Raw genomic sequence first — 12,909 nt, 5'->3', positions numbered from 1 at the left:
GAAATCATATAGTATTTGTCCTCTTATGACTTGCTTATTTCACTGAGCATAATGTTTTTTGAGGTTCATTCACATTGTAGCATGTTTCAATATTTTATTCCTTTTTAGGATTGAATAATATTCCATTGTATGTGTTTATCCATTCCTCCTCCAGTGGATACTTGGGCTGTTTCCACCTTTTGACTGTTGCAAATAATGCTGCTGTGAACATAGGTGTGCAATATGTGTTTAGCTTTTTGAGGAATTGCCCAACTATTTTCAAAGCAGCTGCACCATTTTACATTCCCACCAGAAATGCACAAGGATTTCAATTTCTCCACATCCTCACCAACATCTACTATTTTTCTTTTTTTTTTTTTATAATAACCGTCTTAACAGGTGTGGAGTGGTATCTCATTATGGTTTAGATTTGCATTTCCCTAATGACTAGTGATGTTCCCTAATGACTAATGAACATCTCTTCATGTGCTTATTGTCTATTTGTATATCTTCTTTGGAGAAATATTTGTTCAAGTGGATTGCCCATTTTTAAATTGAGTTGTTTTGTCTTTTGTTGTTGAATTTTAGGAGTTCTTTCTTAATATTAATCCCTTAACAGATACATGATTTGAAAATATTTTCTGCCATTCTGTGGACTGTCTTTTTACTCTCTTGATAGTGTCCTTTGATGCACAAAATTTTTTAATTTGGATGAAGTCCAATTTGTCTATTTTTTCTTTTATTGCCTACTTTGTGTATCTTGAAGTTGTTTTCTTGGTTTTTAGTTACATACAAATTATAGCTTCTTAAGGGACTACTTGTATTATTATTCCATAAGGTGCCTGTCTATTTGTATTGTACATTGCAGATTTTCAATTCTGGAAATTCTCTCTGCCATTCAGTCCCATCTTTTCTTTTGAAACTTCTACGAGATGTGTTTTGGAACTTCTTGTCTCTTCTGTATATCTCTTTATTACTCTTTCATAAGAAAATATTATTTATCTCTGCACTGCATTGTGGGAATTCCTCAGTACCATCTTCCGTTTTACTAATTTACACTGTCACCATCACTGGCATTGACTTTATTTTGCATTTCTAAATTTTTGACCCTATTTCAAAATCACCTTTTTCATTTCATATCTTGCTCTGTGTGTCATTATTTTTCTTTATTTCTATAGATGTAATTATTTTTATGTACTTTTAAAACTCACTGGTTTTAAAACTTTTTGTCAAATGTTTCTGATTTTGTCAAAGCATTCTTTTTTTTTTGAAGATTTTATTTTTTCCTTTTTCTCCCCAAAGCCCCCCAGTACATAGTTGTATATTCTTCCTTGTGGGTCCTTCTAGTTGTGGTATGTGGGACGCTGCCTCAGCATGGTTTGATGAGCAGTGCCATGTCCGCACCCAGGATTCAAACTGACGAAACACTGGGCCGCCTGCAGTGGAGGGCGCGAACTTAACCATTCGACCACAGGGCCAGCCCCTCTGATTTTGTCAAAACATTCTGATTAGTGATTTTGTTGACTGTCTTTAGTTATTTCATATGTTTTGGAATTTAGTTTTCAGGCTCATTTTGATTAGAAAGCTCACTTTCTATCTCTCTCCCATTCTCTCTCTCTCATTTTCTCAGTCTCAGGTTTGAGGTTGCCTCTAGTAGAACCATACAGCCTCTCAATCTAGAACCAGGTCTTATGTAATATAGTGATAAGTTCATGCTCAAGTTCTTCTGAGATGTACACATAATGCAGATCAAGATCTGAACCAGCAGGCAGTTGGTTTCCGTTCTTGTTTATGAGACTGTTTCTATGTCCTCCCGTTTCTTTATGCTCATAGCTTCCTAAAAACTATAGCCACTTGCTGTTTTGGTCAACCACAATTTGTTGGTTTTTTCCCCCTTAGTGCCCTTTTATGACCAGGGCAGCTCCACCCCAATCCCTGGCATTGAGCTGTGAGTATGGCTCTCTGATTTCTTGTCTTAGATGAATCTCTTTCTGACATCTTTACCTCATGTAACTGAAACTCTCAGGCTCTGCTTCCACACTTAGAGCTCAAAAGACTTGTGGTTTCAGCCCTGCTGACCATCGCATTTTCTTTCAGTTTCTCGTTCAGAGAGATGTTTATCTTGTTTTCAATCTCAGTTGTCTTTTTATATTTTATCTTCCCTGGCCTTTGATCAATAAAATTCCCATATTTTCCCTTTGTTAATTTGGAAGCTGTAGATTGTCTTTCTATTCTTTTAGTGGCTATCATTAAGTTTTTTAAAATGTAGAGAAATATAGCATTCTAACAGTGGAGTTTATGACAACATATTCATTTTGTTTAAAGAAGAAAAAATTATGAAATGTCCACCTTTTTGCTAACACCAAGGCCAAGAAAGAAAATATCACTGTGCCGCAGAATCCATTTATGGGGCTCTCTTGCGTTACTCTCCTTCCCTCCTTACTAGTGGTAATCAGTGTACAACAATTTATACTAATCCTCTATTTCCTTACCTTTACTGGATTTTTCTTCCTATCTATGTTTGTATCCTTCAACAAAACTTTGTTTTATCTGTTTTTGAATGTAATCTAAATGAACTGCTTTTTTTTCCTATGATTTGGTTCTTTTACTCAATATGATGTTTAAGATCCATTCTTATGTATCAATAAGAATCAATTTTCAATGGTGTGTAGCATTCCATTATGCAATTATACTACAACTTATTTATCTATCCTACTGTTCTTGGACGTTTAGGGTTTGCTATTATGAACATGGCTGCAATAGAGAGATTTATGCACTTGTCTCCTAGCACACATATGCAGGAATTCCTGTAAGGTGTATAATGCTGGATTATAGGGCACTATTTCCGACAATGCCAAATGATTTCCAAAGTGGTTGTTGCAATAGACACCCTCACCAGTTGCGGACAAGGATTCAAATTGCTTCACATTCTAGCATAGATTTGATATTGGACAACTGTAAAATTTTTGCCAATCTGATGGATGAGAAATAGTATCACATCGTGGTCTTAATTTGCATTTCATTAATAACTAATAAACACCAGTATTACTTCCTCTTTTGTGAATTTCTGTTTATTTTTCTTGACCGTTTTCCCTTAGTCAAATTTTTCTATGCAATAGTTTGTTGTTGCTTGCTTTTAGGAGTTGTCTATATGTTGCACATTAATCGTTTGTTGGTCACTTGTTTTACACATTTCTTTTGTCATTTGTTCTCTTTATGGTGGCTAATTTTTTCACTGTTACTCATTTTAATGTGGTAAATCCTCTATGATTTACACTTTTGTTTCCTGTTTAGGAAAATCCCGACTTTGTTTTATTGTAAGTTTCCTCTATTTTTTTCTTCATGAACAACTTGATTCTTGTCCCTTCACACTTACATATAAATTCTAGATTCAGCTTGTCAAATTTTATTTAAAAATCTGAGTTTTGTGTAGAATTATTATGAATCTATAGATAACTTAGGGGAGAGTAAAATTGTTATGATATTTAACTGCCCATTCCATGAACGTGGTATTAGCCTTACTGTTTTTGTTTTCTTTAATTTTTATTAAATTATTTATTATTACCTTATTTTTCCAAAACTGTGCCAGGTTTAATTTATTATCAAGCCTTAACTTAAATTGGCTGGATTTTTTTTCTACTTTTTAAACAATGATAACCAGTTTCCACATTTGTAGAAAGAAAATTAGTGATATTTTCAGGAGTTATGGGGGAGTTTGGAAGCATGTACTGTCAGAAAGAAATAGATTTTCTATTCTGTGCTCTCAAAGAAAGAACATATATCAAGGTAGTGAATTTCAATAAAAACTATTTTTCCTTTCAGCATTCCAGTTGAAAAACTTATTTGTGTATCTTTTTATTTGAACCATTTTCCCCTATTTTTTATTTGGAAAAATTCAAACTTATAGAAAAGTTAAAAGAAAGGTAAAATAGTGAACACTTATATTTACCCTTCATCTGGCATTTGATTAACATTTTGGCACACTTTCTTTCCCACACTCTTGCTCTCTTTGTGTATATGTATTTTCCCCATGAATTATTTGAAGGTAAATTACAGACAGCATAACATTCACCCCTAAATATTTCAACATGTAGCTACTAAGAATAAGGGAATTTGCTACATGGCCACAATACATTTGTATACCTAAAAGAATTATAAATAATTCCATAACATCATCTAACACACAGTTTATATTAAATTACCGCCAATTGTCCAAGAATAACTTTTATTTGTTATTTTCTCATGGTGACAATTAACTTGATAATTCATCTATTGTATTTTCCATAAATTGATGATTAGGTCTAGAGGCTTGATAAGCTTTGGAATAAACATTTTTAGCAAGAACAGTTAATAGGTGATGTTGTTTTCATCACATTGCAGTCAAATCTGAGGTCCACTTATGTCAAGGTGTTCCACTATAAGTGATGCTAAGTTGGACCATCTTGTTAAGGTAATGACTTGCAGATCTTCAATGTTTTATTTATTTATTTTGGTGAGGAAGATTGGCCCTGAGCTAATGTCTGTGCCAATCTTCCTCTATTTTTGTATGTGGGATGCTGCCACAGCATAGCTTGATGAGTAGTGTGTGGGCCCATGCCCAGGATCCAAACCCGTGAATCCCAGGCTGCTGAAGCAGAGCTCGCAAACTTAACCTCTATACCACCAGGCTAGCCCCTGATCTTTCAATTTTAAGATACATTTTTCTTGTTTTAATTAGCACCCTAAGAGATAATATTTGGCATATCTGATGCCTAATAACTTGCGTCCTGATGGCTTTTGAACTTGTCAGTGGAACTTGTATGAACCATTGATCACACTCAGGGTTGCAAAATGGCTAGCTTTCAAATTTTACCATTTCTTTTGCATTTGTTCTGTGATATTTTTTGTAAAGAAGAGATTTCCCCCTCTCTTTTTCTCTTTTCTGTTTTTTATTCGTTCAGAGTCTTGCTGTGGACTTGGGGATTTTTTTTTTTAAGTTTATTTAATATGTTATGATCACTTAAAGTCATTATTCTTTTTGGTGTTTAAATTGTCCCAAATGTGACCAGAGGGAGCCACATTAATTAGATCACTGTCTTTTTTGACATGACCCCACTAACTGTTGAGCCCTTTCTTGGTTTTTATCACAACAAGTTGTCCCAGGCTCACTTTGTTCTTTCCCATCCACAGCTCTAGAAGCAGCCATTTCTTCAAGTGCTGGTTCCTTATAAGTGGTGAATTGTATTTAGAAATGGAAATTTGAACATTAGCTGTGCTAATTGCTATTGGAGTATTATTCTTTTTAGACCCTTTTGTAGGTTAAAGCTAGTAACTATATATATATTTTTTTAAGTGTGGACCTCATATTGATATTTCCATTGCAGGATTGTTTTGTCAATTTCTTTCATTTTATGTTTTCCTATATTTTCTGTGACACTAGAAATGTTGTTTACTAATAATATTTAAATATTTACTTATTTGCTTTATTACATAAGTCACTTAAAATACTTTGAAAACTGTGGGGCCAGCCCAGTGGCATAGTGGTTAAGTTCACACACTCCACCTCAGCAACCTAGGGTGCACGGGTTCAGATCCCGGGCGTGGACAGACATACTGCTCATCAAGCCATGTTGTGGCAGCATCCCACATACAAAATAGAGGAAGATTGGCATAAATGTTAGCTCAGGGACAGTCTTCCTCAAGCAAAAAAAAAAAAGAGAGGAAGATTGGCAACGGATGTTAGCTCAGGGCCAAAAAACAAAGCAAACAAACAAAAAAAATACTTTCAAAATTATCATACCAATAGTACTGCTAACAAAAAGCACGCTGACTAAAGTTTAAGATTTCTTTAAACAGTTTTCAGTCCTTAGAATAAACTTCACTAAGAATGTATGGTCAGAGTAATATATTACAAAATTACTTGAAATAATTATACTTTTCCTGTGTGATTGTGTTTTTAAATTGATGAACAGTTTGGTTCATTTGTTTTGTGTTGGGGAAAGTTAACTTTATTGAGCTATAATATATGTAAAATAAAATTCACAACTTTTCAGTGCACATTTGACGACTTTGACGAATATATTCATCATCATAATATAGAACATATCTATTGCTCCAAAACCATTTATGCCCTTTATAATCAATTTTTCTCTCCAATCCCTAGCCCCTGGCAACCAGTGATTTGCTCTCTATTACTATGATTTTGTCTCTTCTAGAATTTCATATAAATGGAATGATACTATATTTAGTGCTTTTTGTTTGGTTTCTTCCACTTAGCATAATGCTTTTAACATGCATCCATGCTGTTTCATGTATCTTAATACATTCCTTTTTATTGCGAAGTGGTGTTTCATTGTATGGATATACAAACGTTTGTAAGCCAGTTTCTCTGCATCCTCACCTACATTTGGTGTTGTCACTATTTTTTCTTTTACTCTGACAGGTGTTTAATGATATCTCATTGTGGGTTTCACTTGCATTTTCCTGATGGCTAATGATGTTAAACATCTTTTCATGTGCTTATTTGTCATTTGTCATTCCCCTTCAGTGAAATTTCTCTTCATGTCTTTTATCTATTTTTTTCTAATTGGCTTGTTTAATTTTCCTACTGTTGAGTTGTGGGAATTTTTTATGTATTCTAAATACTAGTCATTTGTCATATATGTGGTTTAAAATAGTTTCTCCTAGTCTATACCTTGTTTTTCCATCTTCTTAACAGAGTTTTTCTGACCAAAAGATTTTAATCTTGATGAGGTCCAATTTATCAATGTTTCCTTTTATGGAACATGCTTGTGTCATGCCTAAGAATTCTGTGCCAGCCCTAGATCCTGAGATTTTCTCTATGATTTTCTAGTTTTCTATTTTACATTTAAGTATATGATCCAATTTGAGTTAATTTTTGCATAAGATGTGAAATCTTAGTTTATTTTTTTTTAATCTGTGGATGTCCAATTGCACCAGCACCATTTCTGAAAAGACTGTCTTTCCTCCACTGAGTTGCTTTTTCACCATTGTCAAAACCAGTTAAGCACATTTGTCTGAGTCTATGTCTGTGTTTTCTATTCTGTTTCATTATCTGCCTGTCTATTCCTACACCAATACCACACAACCTTGATTACTGTAGCTGTCTAGTCAGTCTTAAAATTTGATAAACTGATTCTTCCCACTTTATTCATGTTTTTGAAAGGTGTTTTAGCTATTCTAGTTCCTTTGTCTTTCCATATAAATTTTAGATTAATCTTGTCTATATTTACAAAAATCTTGCCAGATTTTAATTGGAATTGTATTAAACGTGTTGTCAATCTGGAGAGAATTCACATCTTTACTATGCTGAATCTTCCGTGTATGAACCTCGTATGTCTCTCCATTTCATTAGATCTTCTTTGACTTCTTTTATTATCATCTTGGAGTTTTCAGATACGTGTCCTATACATGTTTTGTTAGATTAACGCCTAAAACGTTCTCTTTTTGACTGATTGTGTTGTTGTATTTTTAACTTTGTTATTTATTTAAATAGTACATGTTTGGTTCTAATATACAGAGATACAATTGATTTTTATGTATTTATCTTGTATCCCATGACTTTGCCAAACTCATCTATTAGTTCTGGGGGTTTGCTTATAGATTCCTTGGGATTTTCAACATATACAATCGTGTCACCTGCAAATAGGAACGGTTTTATTTCATTCTTCTGATCTGTTTGCCTTCTATTCCATTTTCTTGCCTTTTATTGCACTAGCTAGGCCTTCCAGCAGTATGATGAATATGAGTGCAGGCACGGACATCCTTAACCTGTTCCCGATCTGAAGGGAAAGCATTAAGACTTTCAACATTAAGTCTAATGTTAGCTGTAGGTTTTTGGTATGTGCTCTTTCTCCAATTGAGGAAATGCCTCTCTATTTCTATTTTTCTGAGATTTTTTTAATCATGAATGTGTATCGAATTTTGTCAAATGTTTTTGTATAGTAATTGCTTTGATCATTTGATTTTTTTTTAGCCTGTATATGATGGTTTTTGAATATTGAGCCCCAGATTGATTTTTGAATATTGACCATCTTTGCCATGTTGTATCCTCATATTGAACCCTACTTGGTCATGATATATATGATTCTTTTTATATATTGCTGAGCTCTGTGTGCTAATATTTGAAGGACTTTTACATCTATAACCATGAGGGATATTGGTCTATAGTTTTCTTTTTTGTATTGTCGTTGTCTGGTTTTGATATCAGGGCGATGCTAATTTCATGAAATGAACTAGGACGTGCTTCCCTTTCTTTGATTTTCTAGAAGACATTTGTAAAATTGGTGGTAATTCTTCTTTAAACATTTGGTAGACTTCTCTGGTGAAGCCGTCTGGGCCTGGATATTTTTTCCTGGAGTTTTTAAGTTACACACTCAATTTCCTTAATAGTTATAAGGCTATTCAAACTATTTCATATTGGGTGGCCAAGGTAGTTGGTCTGAGAAAGATCTGTCAGTCTTTCGAACCCTTCCTCCAGCCTTTGCACTTTCTAACTACGGTACATTTTTCGAATCCAAGAGCATTTCTGTTCATTTATTCAAGTTCCAATCTGGTCTGATTGGCACTATATGTGATAAATATTCTTGAAGTTTCTAGATCTAGGACAGTTGTTAGTGAATTCCTGTTCCTTGGGGCTGGCATTTCATCTCAACTTCTTGTGCTAATAGTGTAGGCTATTTCTCTCTCTCTCCTTTCTCAACACTCATGCACATTTCTTAGTTACTTTTAAAAGAATGCCCTTGGAGAGAAGGAGAGATGTCATATGCTCTGAGTGACCATCTTTTCCACTAAATCTTGATCATTCTATGCTGAGTTCTTTCCAGTTCTCTATTCCGTTTCACTTTAACCTCCAAGTTTTGGACACTGCTCAGGCTCTCAAATACCCATCTATCACAATATCACCATCGTCCCTTTCTCAATTACCTCTCCCTACCCCTGTATCCTTTCTCAAACAAGATTAGTAGTACATCCACGTTTCATGTATATTTCAGTTTTTAAAGCCTTACCCAAGAAGATTTGTTGGTGAAGGATGATATTCTACTAGTCTCCCTGCCTGAAGTTTAGCATACATTCTTCTGTGTTTCCTGAGCTTCCACTTTGCAGGAGTTTCCTAGCTAGGATGTACAGAGCAGAATGTGGTCACTTATTACAGTGAGAATGGTATCTTTCAGTGAATTTTCAGATAAGGAACTTCTGGGGTTTTTTTTTTATTCCTATATAAGGACATATAAATAAATATTTGGTAGTCTTTGTTTTATCCTCTCTGAATCATATTAAAATTCCTCATCAGGATAAAATATTTGCAGTGCCCATCTCTACTTAGCATGTGTATTTCAAAACTGTGAGGAAGTTCTCACAGGGGGAAGAAATGGGTTCTGCGGGAATTGCTTTGTTTTCTTTATTACCACATGGTCTACCTCACATAAAAAGGAAATCTACTATAATATTTAAATTAATTCAAATGACCCGTTTACTCTTGCCAAATGTAGCAAAATATATGTGTGGGTGGGTACATGTGGTAGTGTATGTGTGTGTGTTTATGGTATATTTGAACACTTTTTAAAAAAAGATTTAGCCCACCACCACAATATACATATACAAATGTGACCCATGTATGTATACACACACACACACACACACACACACCGCGCGCGCAAATGATTGAGTGTGTTGACATTAGCCTGTTCCTAAGGATTGTATAGTTGTATATAAGAATGAGAGGATTTCTCTGACTCAGGAGTTACAAAATCTCTTTTATTTTCTTATATCCTGCAAACCATGAGAGAGCAAAATTCAGGCTTTGTGCAAAGGGCAGCTGCAGACTGGAGTGAACAAATCCCCAGATGTGCTGAGCCATCAGTTTATCAACATCACTAGGAACATTCGATTTACTATAAAAAAAGATGCATTGTGATTTTTCACGTCTATGCAACAATTATTTCTCCTTTTCCATGCACATTCGATATGGTAATTTCCTTTCACAGAAAGTGATGCATTGTTTCTTTTTTTGAAATCACATTTATTCATGAAAATATTGCATGTCTTTTTCCTGACAGGCAGAGCTATTAATTGAATTACAAGTAAATCCATCTCTGGCTAACTAGACTTCCTTTCATGGAGGTGGTCCTCTGTGTTTGCTGCTTTCTTCTTAGGTACTTTCTTCCTGCTCCTCTAGCTTTAAGGCTTTTAATAAAGATCAGCAAGGTAAAAGAAAAATATGTTGAAATATGGCTAGACAGTATTTTAATATTTTGTAGGACTTAGAATTTGGCCTCTCCCCCCATGGAATTTGTCAGATTCTTGGAGGACAGAATCATTGTGGAAGTTGAAGTAAAGATATGTTGACCAGCAGATATCTGAGGATTATACCTACACATAGGAGCTTCTCACCCAGATTTCCACCAGTTATGGGTGTTCTGCTGTGTGTATGTCGGGTAGGCATAGTGATTGCTGATACTCCGAAATTGTCTATACTATCTGGAAAGCAACTGGCAACAAGACTTCATTAATTTCTTAGGGTTTCCCTAACCAAGTACTACAAATTGAGTGGCTTAAAACAACAGAAATATATTGTCTCACAGTTCTGGATGTTAGGAGTCTGAACTCAAAGCGCCAGCAGGACCATGCTCCCTCTGAAGGCTTTAGGGAATACCCGTCTCTGCCTTTTCATAGCTTCTGGTGGTGGCCACAATCCTTGGCACTCCTTGGCTTGCAGGTGCATCACTCCAGTCTCTGTCTGCCTCTGCCATCACATGGTGCTCTCCTTTTGTGTCTGTGTTCAGTCATCTTCCTTTCCTTATAAGGGGACTAGTCATATTGGATTAAGGGCCCATCCTACTCCACTATGACCTCATCTTAACTAATTATAGCTGTAACAATGCTTTTCCCAAATAAGGTCACATTTGGAGATGGCACATTTGAGATATGGGGGGTTATGACTTCAACATATCTTTATAGAGGACATAGTTCAACCCATAACAAAGACTAAACCCAGTTTTAGAGGTACTGGAATAGCATGGCCAGTTTACATAGAAGTGTTTTAGAGAACAAAGAATAACACAGAAGTCCAGTTATAAGAATTAGAACAAAAGGTCAGAACCAAAGTCAAATCAAGAATAACTTATTGCCAAAGCAGACTATTAGCAAAAGGTATAAGGAAATGTGGCCAAGGTTAGGATTTCTTCTAGAGCTATAATATTGAATTCAGGCAGAGAGAGAGGATTGTGGAAATTGGAAGCCAGATAGGCAGAGATAATCATTAGCATCTTTATCTCTTTAAAGTTTGCAAGAACATGAGACCATATTTTATATGCCAGGTCCTCTGCTAAGTAACTAGGCAGACACAGTAATGGTAGATTCAGTGTCCTTTAGGGCTTTCTAGCCTTTTGGCAAGACACACATGGCATTTGTAATAAATGTTACTGATTAGAGCAATCAGGCTGATAACTTATACATAAAATGTGTTATTGAATGGAGAGGAGGGATAAATTGATTTTGACAGGAAGGATGTATATTCTGTGTCCCTTAGTCCGCCACTCATTCCCCCATCCCCTTTTGGTATCTGACTTCCTCTCTCTTCCTTCTGTGTCAGTCTGATCCTGGCGAGCGTGTCTTCCAACCTTGCTGTCTGACACTGAAGCCAAAGGCTTCTGCCATAGACTGAATATTTGTGTCCCCCTCAAAATTCACGTCGAAACCTAACACGCAATGTGATGGTATTAGGAGGTGGAGCCTTTGGGAGGTGCTTATATCATGCGGATGGAGCCCTCATGAATGGGATTAGTGTCCTTCCTTTATAAAAGAGACCCCACAGACCTCCCTAGCTCCTTCTGCTATGTGAGGTTACGGTAAGAAGAGGGCTGTCTCTGAGGAAACAGGCTCTCACCTGACCTCGAATCTGCTGGTGCTTTGATCTTGGGCTTTCCAGCCTCCAGAACTGTAAGAAATAAATTGCTGTTGTTTATAAGCCACTCAGTGTATGGTATTTTGTTATAGTAGCCCACACGGTCTAAGACAGCTTCTTTCAGTCTATTTCTGCTTTTGTGTTTGCTGGGTGGAAGGAGGATGAGAGGGAAGAAAAGAGGTCCTCGGTGTACCAGTGAGAAAGCGGCGAGGGAGGGAATTACTTAGAAAACACATAGATTAGCACTGAAATATAACCCTGCCACAGAAAGGCTGTATGGCAGAATCACCTTCTCAACCTTCACTGTAATTAACTTGCCGGCCATGCGGGCTGCTAACCCACTGCTAACTCTGAGGAAACAATTATTGAATTTGAGCATGCTATGACTTAGGATAAATGTAATTTTAGTGGTTGACGTGCATGTATACACTTTCCCCCAATCAGCAAAACGGGCAGATCAGCTGATGCACTCTTTCCTGTACTCGCCTGATCGTGAGAACCACCTGGGGCGACAGTGAAATGTACAGATTCTGCCCCAGCTCCAGCGGATCAGCCTGTCCAAGGAGGGGGCTCTGAACATCTGTGTTTAACTTAGGAGAGCCTCATCATCAGGTAAGTTTGGAAACATTGAGCTAATATGAGGAAATAATTTCTGAGAAGCAAAATAATAGGACACTCAACTTACAAACATCATAACATGCATTGGAAATAACTATCTCATTGACTAAACACATTTTCTCAAGTAAAGAATGACCAGCTGATATCTTAAATCTTTTCTGAGTTTCAGGATGATGGTTTTTCAGATTCACAACCCTGAAATTTCCCCTCTGCCTCATCTTCTGTAATAATATGATCATCGTAATGAATTGTCCAATCAACATTTTTTAACTAAGTGAGAATTCTAGGTAATTTCTTGTGAAACACTATGATATTATTTGTTTAAAAAAGGAATGGCCCCATGGCCAAGTGGTTAAGTTCCTGCACTCTGCTTTGGCAGCCCAAGGTTTCACTGGTTTGGATCCTGG

At 36.0% G+C, this 12,909-nt stretch overlaps 1 long non-coding RNA gene across 13 annotated transcripts in view; it reads left to right on the top strand.

The window, feature by feature from the left end:
• Positions 1-12,909, top strand: part of LOC103552449 (uncharacterized) — a 176,255-nt gene that overhangs the window by 20,464 nt on the left and 142,882 nt on the right. For all 13 annotated transcript variants that reach the window (XR_011538943.1, XR_011538946.1, XR_011538937.1 and 10 more), the window contains one exon: positions 12,329-12,496. This is a non-coding gene — a long non-coding RNA (uncharacterized lncRNA). The remainder of the gene's footprint in view (positions 1-12,328; positions 12,497-12,909) is intronic.

Source organism: Equus przewalskii, chromosome 4 (genome assembly GCF_037783145.1).
Source record: "Equus przewalskii isolate Varuska chromosome 4, EquPr2, whole genome shotgun sequence".
In the NCBI taxonomy this organism is placed as follows: Eukaryota; Metazoa; Chordata; class Mammalia; order Perissodactyla; family Equidae; genus Equus; species Equus przewalskii.
The sequence above is the reverse complement of the archived record's forward strand: the minus strand, read 5'-3'. Positions and strand labels throughout refer to the sequence as shown.